General features: G+C 40.8%; 1 long non-coding RNA gene across 1 annotated transcript in view; it reads right to left on the reverse strand.

Annotated features, from left to right (window-relative positions):
* The window catches only part of LOC106040242 (uncharacterized), a 69,131-nt gene extending 50,463 nt beyond the window's left edge, over positions 1-18,668 (reverse strand). Inside the window, exons 1-5 of the long non-coding RNA XR_010833154.1 lie at positions 16,509-18,668; positions 15,648-15,716; positions 11,009-11,085; positions 8,746-8,906; positions 8,223-8,371 (exon numbers count right to left, since the gene is read on the reverse strand). This is a non-coding gene — a long non-coding RNA (uncharacterized lncRNA). The remainder of the gene's footprint in view (positions 1-8,222; positions 8,372-8,745; positions 8,907-11,008; positions 11,086-15,647; positions 15,717-16,508) is intronic.
* Positions 18,669-19,627: the final 959 nt, after the last annotated feature.

Genomic DNA, 19,627 nt, shown 5'->3' on the forward strand with positions numbered 1-19,627 from the left:
AGTTTTTTGCTGATACTGTACATATTCCAAATTATGATCAAAAAAAAAAAGTGCAAAAGTGCCTTAACCTTATCTACCAGATTTATTAACTCTAACATTGATCTATGCTCAGACAGTTAAGGACCTGCCATTCATTCTCAGTAAGTCTAAGAAAACATTTGCATCTTTGTGTCTCTTAGCACAGGCAAGGAACGTCCCACTCCCAAATACCCTCAATCTACAAAAAGCATTTATGGTTTAATTCAAGCATATGAAGGGAAGGTATTTGCTTTTTAAGAGCAGAAAGTTTGTGCACAATGCAACAGAAGCTGTGACAACAATCTATCTGCTTAGGTAAAAATGTCAGGCCAAAGTATCTGCTTCCTCTCATCAACCACACTTCTGGAATAGCACAAAGCTCCCCTCTAGTTCTAAAGGTAGTATCAGTATTATCCAAAGGTCCTAGCTTTTCTGAGGAGTGGCCCTCCTATTCTTTCATCATCCCCCACCTTTCAATTTAAGTCTATTTAAAAGTCTCAAGGCTTGCAATCTTATACATTCAAATAGATTATAAAGTATCAAGAAGTGCTTCACTAGGGAAAAATGCACATGGGAAATAATTTGCAGCCTGTCTGCTGTCAGCATTCTTTTTCTAACTTTTCCCTTAAATACAATAGCAACAATAGACTGACTCTAGACCATTAAAGAGAGAAAAGAAGGCTGGTGTAACTTTAATGTCACAGCTGTTTGAAAGAATTGCTTTTCATAGATAGCAAAGAGTTGCTGCTAATAATTTTATGGCATTATTAATACCTTACATTAAACTTGACCTAAATGACTAAATCAGTGCTCTTTAAAATCAGGGTGATGCCTTGATCTATCACTGTATGAAGTCACACAACTAATTTCATGGCGGTGAGTCATCCCCTCCTATTCAGCGAGGCTGTGTCCATGAAGAGCACTGCGGCAGTATGGCAGAGACACACAAGCTCATTCCTAGCACAGCACACACTTGCACAGAGCTCTTGGATTTGAAAAGCATTGCAGCTGTGTTAGGAAGGCATTGCACTTGGCTGAACTGATGCACTGCTCCTGGTTCTCAAAGGAGAATACTGAATGGTGCTGCAGGGATCCCATGCAGTTTGCTGGGGTATATATTAGGGAACATAAGTAACACAAAATTGATATTGTTCACAACCTCATTTAACAGCCGTGTCTGCAACAGAAAACTACAGCATGCTAGAATGTGACTTGAGGAGTACTACTAGTTAGGAGAGTTTTAAATGAACCATATTAAAAATGATTGCTAAATTTAGCAGTATGTCGGGTGGTCACACTTAATTCAAGGTTAGTCTTTGCTAACACTAAGCACAAACTCTTAAGACATTTCTTTTTTAAACAGAGAGGAGTTTACTGTCTTGACAAGTAGCAACTAACCCAAAATGTATTCTTAACAAAAACAATAAGGACTACTTACCTACTACTACTATAGGTCATTAGGTCAAGGCACACTGTAGTCTTCCTCACAGTGTTTACCTCGGCCTAATACTAAACTGCCAGCTTTTACTAAAATTTCATTTGTGTTATTTAGTGTATTGTACAATGCCTATAACACCCCTACCCCTGGCTTTTTTTTCCTCCTACTGTGCTCTGTGTGTTCAGCCACATCTAATGCTGTCTTCATTACTTGACACAGGTGGCTGCTCCAGCATCACATGGTTTTCACTGCAGGTCCAGCATTGGGTAGGTCCAACACATTCTGCTAACTCCATCTCTCTGATGGATACAGGAAGGGAAGCCTCTGCAATGGCAACCAAATCAAAAGCTGCATAAAGCTCTGTATAGGGTTGTACACTCCATACTATCCACAAGGCACAGAAACTAATAAAAAATTATTCTAAGAAAGAACAGAACAAGCTAACAGACAAAAATCCTTTCCAGTTTTAGCCCCATTTAGTCATTGTATATGTAAGATTATCTGTAGATCTATCTAGCACCTATAACTTCAGCTTTAGGGCTGCTTTGTGTTCAGCCTTCCAAAGTATGACTATATGCACTGATATATACCTAGATTCCATAGCAGTCAAAATTGGGACAAGATGCTACTATTCAGACATTTGATGGAGCCAGACAAATGTAATTGTAAATGCAATTAGGAAGAGTCATCTACTTCTTCCCAACTATTCTGGGATCTTATTGGGGAAAAAATGGTAAGGAAGGTAACAAGAATGCTGAGAATCTCTGTAAGGCATTTCTACATGCCTTTTACACTGCACTCTTTTTTTTTTTTTAAAGGTTTTCTTTCAGAACTGTCTGCCTGAAAGAACATGTCTTCTCTATCTTTCTCTTAAAAACAACAGTGTATAGTTAGGTCCTAAAGAGGTAGAAAAGTCAAAGCATAAATTATAGAGAAATTAAATATTTACTGCAATATAGTAATAAAAAGACTGAGGTTTATCCTTGTTGCCACTCCATGCACATATGATGAACCCAGAAGAACAGCCTACATTTTCAAACACCACATGAAGTGAATTTCCAGCAGGGCTACAAAAAGATTGGGAAAAATCACCTTGCAACTCAATTCACTTTATTTTTAAAAGCTCACCAAGGTCGCAGGCCCAAGGAAAGCTTAATTAAAGTCGATGGAAGAGGCAGAAGTGAGGCGGAAAGAATAAGATGGCAAGAAAAATCATTTTTTAAAACATATTAGATTATGTGAAGCCAGAGAGGCTTGACACCATCGATTTCAGAAATGGGTTAAAGATAAGGAACTGAATATTGTAGGAATTACAATGAGGCAAAGCAGGCTGGGAACATCTGCTACACACATCCACTTTCTAATTCCAAAAGATAAAATGAAGGCTAAGACTTGAGGGTGCCAAAACCCAATAGGCTTTCATTAGGACCTGCACATTTAACTCCCCGGGATCCAATTAAAAACAAAACAAAACAAAACCACAAAACAACAGACCATGACAGACCAGTCATGTTACAGAGCATTTTCTTTTTTTTTTTTCTTTTTTTTTTTTTTTTACTGTTTCTTATTAACTGCTAGTGAAAATTACAGATCTTTTCTCCTTTTCTCCCCAAACACCATGCTACATCAGTGTTTTACCTCAACCCCAGCCACTCCCTTAGTCCTGGAAAAGAAAAAATTATTTCCCGTCTGGAAGTCTAATGCAGCTTCCCAGCAAGTTTGCGCAGGACATAATAAAAAATAAAAGAAAAAAAAAAACACAAGCTGAACTAGTGCTTATTATGCATAAAAATATTGGCAATACATGATACTTTCATGAAGTGCCTTCTTCTCATCTTTGTACAGCAGTCCTAAAACAAACAAATAAACAACCAACAAAAACAAAACAAAAAACCAACCAACCAACCAAACAAACAAAAAAACACCAATACAGGTAATATGGAGTTATGTTTAAAGCAGTCTTTTACACAGCTGCATCTTAAACTGACTTAGACGCATATCTCATACATAAGGTCCATGTATACTCCCCTTCAACAGGGCAATTTTCATTATCTGGGTGAAGATTTTGCATCCTAACCTCTAAGACACTCAACCCCTCTCAGCATTCATTGTCTGCTCAAGCATCACTGAACTCAATGGCCAGGTGCATTTGTAGAGCTGAGATTGAGAATGGTCCACGCCAAAGGACCTCCAAAAAAATTCCCAGGAAGTTTTCAGATTCAAGATGTATAGGATTATTCCTTTGGTCTTTTAAACAACATAACAATAATAGCTTGTTTTTGCAAAATATTTAAAAATGCAGTTTGGTATTTCATAATGCAGAGCTAGAGAGAGACACTGGAGGAAGCAGAAGAGCTGACTGATTCTAGCATGTTAACTGCTTTTTAGCTTAAGGCTGTGCTGACTAGAGGATATTAGATTTGCAATCAATTTTACTAGTCTCTCTGTTGTTTTCCAGATGTGCATATTAAATATTAGTTTCCAAAAGTAACACTTACTTTGAATAAAGTATAAGTAGTTAAGAATTACAAAGACATGTAATTGTTTGTGTTTTGGATTTTTTTAATGTGGATTAGCTAAAGTGCTGTATGTATACCAAAATCTGTGACACCTTTTCTGACAATGTTGTTTTCCTTAAGGAGACTGCAAACTTGCTGGATAGACAGATGAAACAAAAAGAGAATAAAGGAAAATACCATCTACTTGAAAACAGCAGAGAACTTTGAAGTGAGCTGATTTTTCTCAGAATTAGCTGCCTGATTATTAGTCAAGGAAAGTATTTAGCCAAATAATAATATTGTAACAGATCTAATACTATTACATATATGGAAAATATTCTTATGGTTAAATTAGCCACACTGTCTTCTCATGCTCACCACCAGTCAAGGTCTTCTCACTATTACTAAAAGAAGGCATTAATTCCTAAGTAGCACATCAGCTATACATTTCCTACTGTCATTTGTCCCTATGTAAAGCAAACAATTAAGAAAATGAATTGTTCATAAACATACTTTTATGAATCTGACTGCAGCCTATAATTATTTGGAGATCTTATGTCAGTAACATTTGGCCTATGACATGCTTGCAAATTGTGTTTAGAGAATGAATACAGCTGTTTGTAGTGAGCCACCTTGGGATATTTTTCTGCTCTTCCTTTTCTTGATGAAACACTTCATTATATTTAAGTACATTCATGGAGGAAAGAGATCAAAGCAAAGGCGACTAAGGGAAATAAGGTTAATGGATTGAGAAGTTGAGGGGGTTCTCTTTTTACGATATTCCCAAACTATATCTTTTTGGGTCTTTAAATATCTCTGGACAGGAGTTTAGGATTATTGTAAATTAACCTGAAACCTTGAAGTTAATATTCAGATTTTCTTTCTTTGCAGGGGTACATGCCTGTGTCACTCAGATTCCAGCCTCCCTCAGACTTTTCTGCTCCAGCTTCTGAGAAGCTAAAGGAAAAATATCCATAAGCATTACAGGAATTTCTTCTTGCTGAACCTCTGGCAGAGTTCATTTCAATTAAGCTTTGCTTGGTTCAGGGTAGCACTGTTTTTCTTGATCTCTAAGTCATTCACGCACAGATATCATCTGCATGCAAATAAAAAACAGCAAGGGCAGGGAGATGTGCAGGAAAGAGGGGAAATTTTTCCTCCTAGACCCTGTATAGATATTCAAGGTCAAAATTCAAGTTGTTATCAACTCTATGTCCCTCTCAGCCCATCAAGATAGTTCTGACCACATAGATGACAGACAGAAAGAAATTGAGATAGTATGCATAAAACACAATCAAACTAGATCACAATCACCCTAGGGAAGGATAACAAAGAATTTTTACAATAGGACTGCTAAAATATCTGATTTAGATGATGTTTTCTATAATTATTCTAAGATGCAAAATATTACAGGTGTTATCTCATTACTGGAAATATTGAATTGCTATATATAGAGAGTATTGCATGGGTACATGGAGAGACATGATGGTGGTGGCTGGGACAGTAAGGGAATGGGTTTCATGGCCCATTCCTACTCTGTATTATACCTAGGGAAGAGAGAGAGGGAGCAGGGGAAGACAGGAAAAAAAAAAAAAAAGCATTCTGATGAACTGGAACACCAAAAATCTATTACTTTCACTTTTACCTGAAACGGATTTGGTTTACTATGAAACACATTTCAGACTGTATCCAAAAAGAATTTTCTTCATAAACATTTGTACAAACAAAATTTCACACACACAAATACAAATATTTGTGAAGAGATGAACATAAAAAGAAGAAAAACATGGCCAGCTGTTTCACTTTCTGAATTATCCCAACTATTCATGAATTATTTTTCCTGTTATTTGCCCAGCTTTAAGTTGAACTTAAAGCCTAACTGGTCACAGCCTGTAAGGGAAAACATAAAGATTCTTATTTCAGTTAGGCTACAGCAAAGCCATGTTAGTCTACTTAACAACAGTAGCTTTACTGTTTTGTTGGCTGAACTCTGTAGTCCCTTACTAGACTCCAAATATTGCATATTGATTAAAAGATGTAACCCTTTAAGGACACCTTAATTTCGCTTATAGATATTAGATTGGCACAGTAGATAGACAACTTTACCTTCTTAGGCTTTTCACAAGACACTTTATTTAAAATCTCTCATGGCAGGCTCAGGCAGTTCTCACAGTACTGTGTAATGTGAAAATTTGCCACTGGGCACTGCCCTTATAACCATGACCCTTATCAGGGATGATTAAATGACAGAGAGAAAAGCCACATTTACTTAGTCTTTAGTTTTGATAGGGTAACAGATACAGTATAATCTTAGTGAAAACTAGAGATGCAAAGCATGGTTTGATCCTGAAAGTCATTTCAGTGCTGGAAATAGATGCTTTTTGGAATAATGCCCAGTGAACTGCAACTTTCACAAAGTCTAGTCTGTCCTGTTAAATCTAAAAGGTTGGTTTGGCTGGTATACAGTAGTTATTAAACTCAAACTACGAAAGTCAGATTGACTTAGACATTTATCTGCTGGAAGGATAGCCCACCTTTTACTCTGTTCTGCTGAACTACGCTGCTTCTAATCAGATTCCATGCCTATGGAGGTATATGTGGTATATGTGACACAAGGCAAGTATCAGCCCTGAGATCCCAAGGTGCATGACAGAATTATTACCATTTATTTTTCCCCATTTAGGAACGAAAAGCACATATAGTGTTTAAACACCTGACAGGAACGTTCTTTCATTTCTAGGACTTACTTTGGTGCTGTGTGACCCACTGCTCTTTCTGGCATGAAGTTTCCTGCTCTGTTATCCATACTGAAGGCAGAATGCGATCTAAATTCTACCCAAACCAAGATATACTTCCACAAACAGAGGGAAGCAGATGCTATGAAGCAAATTACTTAGTTTTTATTTTATTTTATTTTTTTTTGCATGTGTGCATCTGCCCAGAACTTGGCCCCTTAGCAGAAACCAACCCAAGGATGCTGTTTCATTGGGTCCTGGCGGCTAAATCTAAATTGAAGGAAAAACTGATGGAATCTAAATTGAGCGAGGAATTTCTGTGGCCCCAAATGGAAGTTTGTACTCCATAACATCCAAATCCTCCTTTGAAATGAAGGAGACCTATACCGACTGCTTTCTCTAGCTCTCCTATTTCTACAGAAAAGAAATCCTCACCACAGCTGAGGTGGTGACAGAGAGCCCAGGCTGCATTATGGAGCGCACTCAAAGGTCATATTGGACAAAAATTGTTGGACTTGGTCTTGTCCTCTGTGCCAGACACAAAGACATGTAATTCCTTCTCCTAGGCTAGCATCTCACAGAAATAATTGTCTCAGACCCAGGTATTACTCTTACTTGGTAGTCAGCAGAGAATACTAAGTCATTTTATTTCACAGATATTGGAGGTGCCACTTGATCCTCTCCATCCTCATTTTCTTTCAGTCTTAGTTTGAAAATGAGAATGAAACTGAAAGAGGAAATTAGCCCTTAGGTCACGAGCATGAACATGTGAATGGGATGTGTGTCAACAGTGCAAACAGCTTATTTTAGCTCTGCCCTAAAAGCAGTCAAGAAAAGTAGCCCCAGCTTCCTAAACCTTGTTCTCAGTTTTAATGAGCAAAAGAGAATAACACTGAAAGAACTTGTACATTTCAAGTCGCAATACATCAGACTGTCAAAAACATTGGAATTCTACATACCCTAATCTTTTTTCACTCACCATAACACAGTCTGTACAATTATCTTGTTGCAGTAAAACAGGGAAAAAATATCAAGAGTAAATTAGTGAATAAGAGCTATAAAATCTGCATTGCAGGTTGTCCCGTTTCCTATTAAAATTAAATAAAGGAATATTATAGCAGAATTAAATAAGGATGTGATTTTTTTTTAATAAACCAATTTATTTTTTCTGCAGCATTGCAAATATTTTTGGTGCACAGTCATGACAATCTGTAATACTATCAGGGACAGAGAAAAAAAATATTAAGACTGGATGAGACCTGTAATTTTAGAACCAATATGTAACAACAAACAAATCTGATGGAAAATGCCATGAATACTGATTGTTTGCTTGCAACAAACATGAAGGTCAAGAAAAACACTGGATAAAATTAGAAGGATGAAAATACATACTGGGAGAAAAAGAAAAAAAATGCTGTTCATGTCAAATATCTTTCTCGGTCAGCAGAAGATTTATTTTATTTTCTCATCTTTTAAGTGTTGATTATACCCATGACTAAGATAATTAAGAGTAAACAATTTGAAAAAACTTACCTTCTTCTAGGTTCCCAGTGTTTATGACACTTTTCAAAACTACCAGGCTGAATTCATCTGCTTCAACCTGATCATAGAAGCTTAAATGCCCCATGCAGTTTTTGGATACTCCATCACCAACAGCCCTCTGTCATACTAGAGGTACAAACCTAAAGGGACACGGACAAATACAGCAATAAATAAGACCCTATTTATTCTTGTCATTATTGTCAAGAGGAAGAAAATGAGAAGAAAATATTAGAAAAAGAGGCTGATGTGACATATTTGGAGCTTTTTCTAAAATTAGTCTGTTGACAAAAAAATATTTATTTTTTTATTGTCAAAGATGGAGCACCTTTGCTCCATGCACCTTTGAATTAGATCACATCATCTATAGGCTTTTCATTCTTTTGGAAGCTGTTACAGTGGGGCAGGGATGAGGGAGTGCAGTCTTAGACTCAGTTCACAGCTTACAAGGAGGGCTCTTACTGGCTGGTGTAATACACAAGTATAAATACAGCATTTTAAAACAACAATAACTTACTTTTGTCAAGGTGATCAAAGCAAATATCCCTAAATCCAGCGTCTAAAGTTTGTCTGCCATAAGTTTTGGATTTTGTTTTTGTTTTACTCCTGAAGGATTTTGAAGCGAGCAATGAGTTCTGATCTGCTGATGATTCCTCACGGCTGTGCTCTCTTGCAGCTCTGGAACACAAGAAGCCTCTACTGTAATTCACTTAGTATCTCTAAACATTTGTACATCTGTTGTATGCATTGGCTTGTTTTGGAGTCTGGTTCCCCTTTTAGTAAGTCTAAAGAATTACCAGTGAGTTCACATTAACTCACTCAGTTGTAAAACTTAGCTTCTGATAGTGTTTTTGTAGCTCTGGTGATTTAAGGATACAAGCAAAACATAGCTTTTAAGATCGATGTTATCTTCTACTGGACCAACATTAATGGACCAATATTAATCTATATACTATTCTTTCCAGACACCATTATCCACAGAGAAGCTGGTGCTGGACTGGAATCAACAATTCAGTGCTTCTCCTGTCGGTATAAAATTGGAGGACTTTCCCTTGGGTAAATCACGTACATTTTCTCCCAGAAGTTGAACAAAGCTATCATAGACAGACTGCCATCTGCAAACACAAATGTTGTCTGAATGCAAGGTAGGCTGTGCTCGTACCTACCCTAAACAGTTGCATGCTGCGGTGCAGTCCCCAGTCCTGGTGCCCTCCATCCTCCAGCCAGTGACCTGGCAGGAGATTCCCTGGCTCCCTACCAGCCCTGATCTGACTCTGGTTTCAACACCACATAAATGCTTGGGGTTTAGGAAGGCTCATGCAAAGTGATGCCTATCATAGACTGTGTGCGGCTGAGGCACGTAACTCAGGACATGAAGGCTTCTGGATGCCACATAGCAGATAAATCCTGAGCTTCCATGTATATTATTTTCCAGACTGAATAGAATGAGTATTGTTTCTCAGCTACAAGGAAAGTTTTTTTATGTGGATGAAATATGCACAGAGAGGCACTTCGGTACTGTGGTAATGGAAGCCATAAAAGACCTAAAATCAGTTGCTCCTGTAATTAAACCATCCTTCTCAGGAGAAGCAAGAAAAAGCTGCAGATGGATACTTTTCAAAATGAAGAAAAATTAAATGGTAAATAAATATTGGAAAAAAAAAAAAGATTAAATGAGTGTTTTTGTTTTTGTTTTTTTTAAGAGACTGAATACATTGTTCTTAAAAAAATCATGAAAGTTGAAGTTATTCACTTAGTACTCACTAGGTCTATTCAGGCTGGCTTATGATATGAAGTACATGGATTTGAAAACAGATTGAATGTTTGATGTGTTTTTTTTGTTGTTGTTTTCTTTTTTGATTACTATTGATTGGTTGTCTTCTGTCATACACAGACCGGCAAACAGGTGAATGATAACTAGCCATTTAATATTTGGACAGGCTGGTGCATTAATTGCATGGATATAAAATTTAACAAGTCTCTGCTGTTGTTCTAGTCCTTTTTAGGAATTTTAAAATGACTTTTGCTAGCTCACTCTGGCACCCTCCTACTGGAGAATATCTTTTCCAGTTAGATAAGACTTTGTTTCTGTGCAATCACACCTCTGTGCAGATTAAGGAAGGCATTTGATTACATTGGTGAATCCTTCACAAGGGGCTGCCTTAAACATCAACTTTTAATCAATTTTATAGACACAAACAATGCAGCCCTTGAAAAGCAAATTCAGACTGAAGTGGCTAAGCCATTTCTGTAGATCCCTCTAACTCCAGCATTCAATTCCAACTAAGAAAGATCATATTCTTCATGAAGTATTTTTCTCCTCTCTTCTTGGATGATTAGCTATAGAATGAAGTAAAATGCCTGATGTACCACATTAAGAAGAATGCTAAGCGGTTTACAAGTCTCAGTAATTAATGACTATTTTTATCACAGAGAATATAGACTACCTTCTTATATCTATCTGAAGCTCAATATAAGCCTCTATAAGACTCCAGGCTGCATAATTGGTGCAATAGAGCTGAAAATGAGATGGAGGATATAATACAGCTCAAGTAATCCTGCCTTTAGCCGAAATGGAACAGTGGAAGCTCTGAGCATCCAGAAATGTTGTTTCCACTAAGATTTAAAGCCATCCAGCTGTCAGCTGCTGCAGTGAAAATCATAGCATTATTTATTTTCTTTAGTGTACTTTAAATATTTAAAGTAACACCACTGTATTTATGGGCATTTTTTATCTCTAGCAAATTAAGTAACGTATACACTTCAACATTTTTTCTTACCAGGGGACAAATAAGTGTATATTCTTCATGGAAGTTTCAATCTAAATACTCTGGAAATTATTTCAGGTTACAGCATCCTGGAAATGAAGAAATTGGTTTTACCTTCACTATGCAGTAGTTGTAAGAAATAAAATCTTTTTAAAATCATAATGGGTTTATAAGGGGTTTAGAGAATAGGAGGGAACATTGAAAAGGTTTACGCAGTGGTGACATTTTAAGATTGAAAGAGAGTGCTTGTTATACAGAGAACTGATGAAATCTGTCAGGTTGGGATTTACTGTTCAACACATTTACTTCAGATTTAAAATTAAAAAAAAAAAGGCATCAATCTCTTTTCTTTATGCTTTGCATTGCAGACAAGATTGGAATAGACTGATGAGGACATTGACAAAATCATTAGTCTACCTTCTTATATTTCTTTATGTCACTTATTGCTAAGTGATACATATAGTGTAATGTATATCCTTGCTCTGTGAGAACATTGGAAATAAATCCAAAATACAACGTTCTGTGAAATACAGACATTTATTTTGTTTTCCTTGATTTTTTTTTCCCAGGGAAATCTTGAATTCTTGTAAATTTATAACGGATGAAATGCAGTCTGTAACCTATGCTATTGGATAAGGAATATCTTTTTTTACTTGTGTGCAAGGAGCCTGGCAGAGCAGAGCCCTGGGGCACCACTAAAACAATCACTGAAGAACATTAAGCCTATGGCAAGGAAGAAGGAATCAGTGTAATCATTGTACATTTTGTATCCTGGATCCACCCTCAGCCTAGAGTCTAGTTCTTGGTCTGTTGAAACTCTTTCTTCTGATTACATCAGAAAAATCTCATTAATGTTTCTGCCATTGCCACCGTCCTGCTGTGTTTGTCCTTGGGACAGTCACATTACCATGTTGTGCTTCGTCATCTGCATCACTAAAATTAGAACACTGACTTTCTATCTCAGGGATATGTTGTTTGCTTTCATTAATGGCAGGCATGCATTTTGACACTACTGGACTGAAAATGATGTGGAACTGCAGAGTATTATTATTACTGTTTAATAATATTGAACTACTTTAGCTTCCTAACTCCTATTTGGTAAGTGCAATCACGTCGCACGACGGAGAGCTGGTAGGCAATTTTTAGGCACTGTGCTTCATCCAAATGGGTGGTAATCTCTCCCAACACATTGGCCACAATGGGCTTTCTTTGTTTCTAAGGGAAGCTCTCATGCTCCAGAACGCCCTCCATTCCCACCTACACATCGAACTTTAGTGACCAGACAACACCTTGGGACTGTGACCAGAAAATTCTTGTAGGAGAAGCTGAAGAGCTGGCAGTAACTGGTCACTCACTGTCACTTCGGCAACACAGAACCAGTTCATAAAGAAATGGGCTGCAGATAACAAAGTCCTTGGGATAAGAACAACTTACCTACAAGAAAACATACACATCCTGCTGCTTTTTTAACCCAAGTATGTATAGTTTAATTAAAGCATACTAATCCCAGAGACGTTCTGTATTCTGCTGATTTTGCCCTAGGCAAAACATCACTCGAACCAAGAAGAATTCATTTTCAAAACGGCAAACATGGTGAAACAACCTAACCTTCATGGATGAACAGAAGGGTCTTTCCTTGGTATCTGAATGTACTTCCTCTCATGACACAGCATGGACCCCCAAAGCACACTTATGCCCCTAAATTAATCTCTTGTGTATTGTATCTTTACATATTGTTTAGAACAGAAAGTTCAGTTGGAACGGACCTTCAAAGATCATCTAGTCCAACTGCCTGACCATTTCAAGGCTAACCAAAAGTCAAAGCACATCACTGAGGGCAGTGACAAAATCCCTCTTGAACACTGCCAGGCTCACTAGGAAGCCTGCTCTGGTGTTCAACCACCCTTACGGGAAATAAATTGTTCCCAGTGCCCAGTCTGAAACTCCCCAGGCCCAGCTTTGTGCCGTTCCCATGTGTCATGTCATTCGTTTTCAGGGAGCAGAGACCGGCACCTCCCTCTCTGCCTCCCCTCCTCGGGAAGCTGTGGAAAGCAGTGAGGTCATCTCTCGGCCTCCTCTTCTACAGACCAGACAACCCAGGCGTCCTCAGCCTCTCTTCACAGCACGTGCCCTCCAGCCCTTTTACCAGCCTTGTTGCCCTCCTCTGGATGCTTTCAAGTACCCTGACATCCTTTTTATATTGTGAAAACCAGAACTGTGCACAATATTCAACATGACACTGCACCTGTGGTAAATATAGCAGGATAATCACCTCTTTTGACCAGCTGGCTGTGTTGTGTTAAATGCACCCCAAAATTTGGTTTGTCCTCTTGGCTGCCAGGGCACCCTGTTGGCTCACATTGAGCCTCCTGTCTACCAGCACTCCCAGACGCCTTCCTGCTGAGCTGCTCTCCAGCCTCTCCTCTCCCAGTCTGTACGTGTGTTCAGCGTTACTTCGTCCCAGGTGCATATCCCAGCAGTTTCCTTTGTTGAACTTCATGCTGTTGATGATTGTCCAATGCTCCGATGCATCTGTTGACTCCCTCCAAGTTTAGTATCATCAGCAAACTTGCCAAGGATTCATGCCACTTCTGTATCCAGACCATTGATAAAAATGTTGAACAGGACTGGTCATAGAATTGGGAACACCATCAGTGACCAGCTGCCAGCCCCAATCACTACAACCCTTTGAGCCCTACCGTTGAGACAGCTCATTACCCAGTGTAGCATGAACTTGTTTATCTCACAGTTGGACAATTTGTCCAGAAGGATGCTGTGAGGGACAGTACGAAAGGCCTTACTAAAATTCAGAAAGATTACATCTGCTGCCTTCCCTTCATCCACCAAACAGGTGAGCTTATCCTAGAAAGAGATCAAATTACTAAAGCAGGACTTTCCCTTGATGAATTATGGCTGATAATGACTTTGTTCTTTAACTGCCTTTCAACAACCCCCAGGACAATCTTCTCCATAACTTTTCCAGAGACTGAGGTTAGACTAACAGGTCTGTAGCTTCTTGGGTCTTCTCTCACGCCCTTTTTGTAGATGAGTATAATGTTGGCTAGTTTCCAGTCAGCAGGGATGTCCCTAGACTCCTATGACATTAATAAATTGCAGAGAGCGGTTCAGCTATAACATCTCCTAACTCCTTCAGCACTCTGGGGTGAATCCCCATCAGGTCCCATGGGCTTCCCTTACAATTTTGGTGGCCAGAGATGGAAAATCACTACTCCCCCTGTCATGGTCCCCCAACTCCAAGGTTTGGGCAGCTAAAGATTTGTCATTATTATTAAATACTGTGGGGAGGCGGGCATTAAATGCCTCCACCTTATCCTCATTCTTATTTGTGTTTTTTTTTTGCCTTTATAAATTGCACTGCAGAAAAAATGCTAGATAGTATGCAAAGAGATAATATAGAATGTTATACTAAAACTGGTTTGTCACATTTACATTAACTCGGTGGTATTGAATATGTTTTGGTATTCACTGGGGCATAGAGAAATGCATCTCCTTTTTATGTTAAAATTTTACAGTGTCTCCAGCATCAGGTTTGAACTGCTTTGCCTGACTGGTTTCTTCAAATCCCAGATAAACTAGGAGTTGGGGACACTGTTAAGATGGAGATTTTCTGAACCTCAAACTATTTTATTTGGTTCACAAAGCCCACTTGACCACACGAGGCATTTCCTCTGGGAATTTCAGACCACTGTTTCTGTGAGGCAACTATACTTGCAAGAGACAGGTTTGTGAGTTACAGAAAGTTTTAATGATGTTTCGGGAGCTATTGGTGACCAAGGGAATAGTAGTTTGGTTAAAAGGAATACAGTATTGCCATGGAAAACCTTCAATTAAAAAAAAAGAAAAAAAAAAGAAGAAGCAAGACTGAACAGTCATCAATAGCCAACAGACAACAAAAAAGATTAAAACAATGATGACCATGTGACCATGTTATCTATTAATCTCTTTAAATGACTCATCAAAATTTTGATTTCATTGTTAAAGTCTCCTCTAATTGGCTCTATAGTTCTTATGTTTTGAATTTACGTTTGAATATTCTCCTTATCTTTCTACTGTCTTTTCTACTTTTGTCTTTTTTTTTTTTACTTCTCATCAACATTGTCTTCTCCATATCATAATTTATTGTTACATTTCCTTCTCACAATTTTTCCTTTGTTTCTTCATCATATTAAATGTTTTTAAGAACAGATTCTCCTGCAGTGTGCACATTAGAATCAAGTTTTCAAAATCAATCCATAGAAGGAGGAGACACAAAAACCTTTAGCGCTGTTATACTAGTCTCCCTTACCTGCAAAAAATGCTCAAGATGACGATATTGCTGTCTGGTTATGTACACATGGAGATAACAGCTTTTAACATGTCCTAGGCTTTTATATGAAATCATTCACATTGGATGGCATTCAGAAAGCTTGCTCATTCCATCCTAAGTTTAACAGACTTCTGTTGCAGTAAAAAAGTTCTGTTAAAAACACTTTATTTAAAGTCTACTTTATCAAATTGAGTCTCACAGGTAAATGCAGAGTTTGTAAACCTTAATCATATAACCTGCATATAACCTGCAGCAGGTTATCCATTTCTTAATGTTATGTTACATTTTGGAAATTATGCCACCTGCCCGTAAGGTAATATGTACCTGCAGTTTTGAAGCAGACTGCTTGCAGACCTGTGTCACCAAAGATGTATTTCATACATTGGGGTGGAACTACAGGGAAAAAAAAAAAAAGAAAAAAAAAAAAGGAAAAAACATAAAAAGCTTTGTAATCAGGAAATAGTTACGGAAGGGTAGATACTATCAAAGCCTTACTAGTGGCATCTGGTGAGTGTATGGACTGACGAGATGACATATAATTTGTACAAGGCTGTTAGTCCAGGCAGCATGTGAATTTGACTAAAACTGTGCATGAAGCTGACCTAAGAGGCACAAGATGTGGGAAGCTCATAGGAAATCAACAAATTTGTTTTCCTGTAAGATTATCAGGCCTTAGCGCATTCAGTCTCCTGCAACTTTATAAGCTTCCTCTGTCATACTGAATGATAATGAGGATTCAAACTGCATGCAGAAGCCTAGGAGAAACATTGACGTTGCAGCTAGTTTGACTTTGGTACGTCCCAGATATAAAACCTGGATTGCAGGAAGGCACTCCAGGTGGGCTTTCATAAGCCAGCCACTGCTTATCGCCACATGTGCTGTTCTGTGGCTGTAAAGGCAGAGGACCACTGTGCCACGTCGCCAAGGAGCCAGCAGTACAATGCACAGCAGGAGTGACACAGAAAACAGTAGGAAGCTAGTGCACACTGCCAAGGAGGGTGACTTCTTTTCCTTCAGGGCGGCTGTAGCCTCATAGAATCATAGAATCATCTAGACTGGAAAAGACTTTCAAGGTCAAGACTAACCATCAATGTGACCTTCTGAGTCCTTCGCTAAACCATGTCCCTTGGTGCTATGTCCACATGTCTCTTAAATACCTCCAGGGATGGGGACTCCACCACTTACCTGGGCAGCCCGTTCCAATGCTTGACCACCCTCTCCTTGAAGAAGTTCTTCTTAACATCCAATCTAAACCTCCCTTGGTGCAACCTGAGACAGTTTCCTCACACTCGGTCACTTCATCACCTGAGAAAAGAGACTGGCACCCTCCGCACTACAACGTCCTTTCGGGTAGTTGTGGAGACCAATGAGGTTTCCCCTCAGATTCCTCTTCTCCAAACTAAACAGCCTCAGTTCCCTCAGACGCTCTTCATAAGCCTCATTTTCTAGGCTCTTCACCAGCTTTATTGCTCCCTCTGCCATGCTCAATGAACTCGATATCCTTGTAGCGAGGGGCCCAAAACTGAACACAATACCTGAGGTGTGGTCTCACCAGTGCCACGAACGAGGGGACAATCACTTTCCTAGTCCTGCTGGCCAGGCTGTTTCTGATGCACCTGCACAGGGGAACAGATGTGACCATCACCAGGTGCAGAGGAGCCAGAGCTGCCTCTGCTGCCGATACATGGCATGGTGGCAGGCCTTCTAAACTCAGGTGCCCTTGTCACACTCGCGTGACAATTCAACTCCTGGGGCATCTCTGCAGACCAGCTTGTTGCGCTGGAAGGGCACTCTGGCAGCCAGGCCTAGCTCAGGCCCTTGTGGTGCACCATGTTGCAGCTGAAGCCTCTGCGTACATTGAGTACTTCAGGCATCAAGACACTCTCCTTATTTTTGCCCCAGAATGGCACTTCTGAATAGCCTGAACTGGACACAGTGACTTCTGCTGTGGTGTCAGTGTTTCAAACTGAAGGGACCAGATCTCTGGTCGGGGGGGGGGGGAGGAATCAGGGAGCTAGTAGCGGAGCGATCATTGTGTGGAAGAAGGAGGGCAGCAGCCTTCCCCAACAGGCACTGCGAGGAGGTCTCACATGCTGCTGAGTGGCAGGCCTAGTTACTGCCACACACTGTCAGGGAAAAAGTAAGTTAAAAAAAAACAAAAAACGAGAGTAAACAACCAGTATTTATTTGTGTAATTAAAGGAGGCTAAAATGCGATAGAAATATCTAATCTCCACAAGAAATCCCGTAACCAATTTCCAACGTGATTAAATTCACATTGTTGTGAAATGAAACAATCTAATCAACAGTCTATGTTCTAATTATGTCTACCTGATCTTGAAATATTTCCAAGCTTGTTTATATCCCCAGGCCCTTTTATCTTGACGTATCGAAAAATCATTTCTAAAATGAATCGAGTAACGCGTTTTTCCTTCCATGGCAGGTACCACATGGTGAGCTCAGGGAAGTTCAGAGCCTGCTGCTACGAAATGATGATTGAAAAATCTCAGGCAAGGGAGGGAGCAGTGGTGAGGGAAAAGATGTCTTTCTATTTCAGTGCATAGCAAAGTGCATTTGACTTGCCGAGGCGATCGGCTCCGGGGCAGACGCGTTCTGCAGCGGAGCGGGGGATCGAGACAGGCAGGGCTCTTTTTTCCAGCATCGACGCCACTCGACGGAGCCGCCAGGACCCGGCAACCCCCGCGAGGGAGGCTGACGAGGCGTAGGCGGAGCCAGCAGCGCCCCCTCCCCGGCCGTTCAAAAGCAGCCCCTGGGGAGTGTGAGCGACCAGGAGCGCGGCGACCAGGGCGAGCAAACAGGGCGTGGCGCGTCAGAAGGGTGGGGCGCGGCAGTTTGCGCAGGCAGGGCGAGCAGGAAGGGCGGAGAGGGCAGAGTTTCCCCCCCTGCCCATAAGAACAACACCTTTAACGGCTGTCGACTGCTAGCTAGGCTGCGCTGGTCTTCACCAGGCAGAGCGCTCTCTCTAGAAAGTCTGTGGCCACCCAGACTGACCGCCTGCTCAACAATGTGGCAGTTCAGGTCTCTGGGTGCAGGGACTGTCTGAGCCTGTTGCTGCCATCTGAAGGAGGCAGAGGCACCGTGTGTGTGAGGTGTGAGCAGGTGGATGACCTGGTCTGCCTAGTGGCAGAACTCAAAGAGGAGGTGGATAGGTTGAGGGCTATCAGGGAGTGTGAGCGGGAGATAGACTGGTGGAGTGACTCCCTGCAGGGCCTGAAGGAGAGGTGCCGGGGTGAGACACCCCAAATGGGGATGGACCCCCTGCCCTGTCGCTGTTGGGCAGAGGGAGGGGACCTAGGAGTTAAGGAGGGATGGAGACAGGTCCCTGCTCGACCTCGCAGGCAATGCCCCCCCCCCCCTACCGGCCCCACCTTCCCAGGTGCCCTTACACAACAGATTTGAGGCCCTGGAGCTTGAGAGACTGGTGGGTGAGGACGAGGTAGAAAGTCTACCCAGGAGGATACCTAGGGCAAGGAAGCTGACTCCACCCCTCAAGACTGCCTCCACCAAGACAGAAGGGTGATCGTAGTAGGTGACTCCCTTCTCAGGGGAACAGAGGGCCCTATTTGTCGACCTGACCCTACCCATAGGGAAGTCTGCTGCCTCCCTGGGGCCAGGGTCAGGGATGTTGCCAGGAAGCTTCCTAACCTGGTTCGCCCTTCTGACTACTACTCTCTTTTGATAGTCCAGGCTGGCAGTGATGATACTGAAGAGAGAAGCCTGAACGCTATTAAACGGGACTTTAGGGGACTGGGACGGTTAGTGGATGGAGCGGGAGTACAAGTGGTGTTTTCATCTATCCCTGCAGTGGCAGGGAGGGGTACCGACAGGACACGGAAAGCCCACCTGATTAACATGTGGTTCAGAGGCTGGTGCCAACACAGAAATTTTGCGTTTTTTGACCATGGGGTGCTTTACTCGGCACCCAGCCTGGTGACCGCAGACGGGTCCCTATCTCTAAGGGGAAAATGGATCCTAGCCCAGGAGCTGGCAGGGCTCATTGAGAGGGCTTTAAACTAGGAAAGAAGGGGGATGGGGCTGAAATTAGGGTTGTTGGAGCTGTAACAGGGGGAACAATGGCAAGGCCAGGGGAGAAGGCAATGGCCCAGCTGAAGTGCATCTACACTAATGCATGCAGCATGGGTAACAAACAAGAGGAGCTGGAAGCCATCGTGCAGCAGGCAGGCTATGACTTGGTTGCCATCACGGAAACGTGGTGGGACCACTCTCATGACTGGAGTGCTGCAATGTCTGGCTATAGGCTCTTCAGAAGGGACAGGCAGCACA

Source organism: Anser cygnoides, chromosome 1 (genome assembly GCF_040182565.1).
Source record: "Anser cygnoides isolate HZ-2024a breed goose chromosome 1, Taihu_goose_T2T_genome, whole genome shotgun sequence".
Taxonomy (NCBI): Eukaryota; Metazoa; Chordata; class Aves; order Anseriformes; family Anatidae; genus Anser; species Anser cygnoides.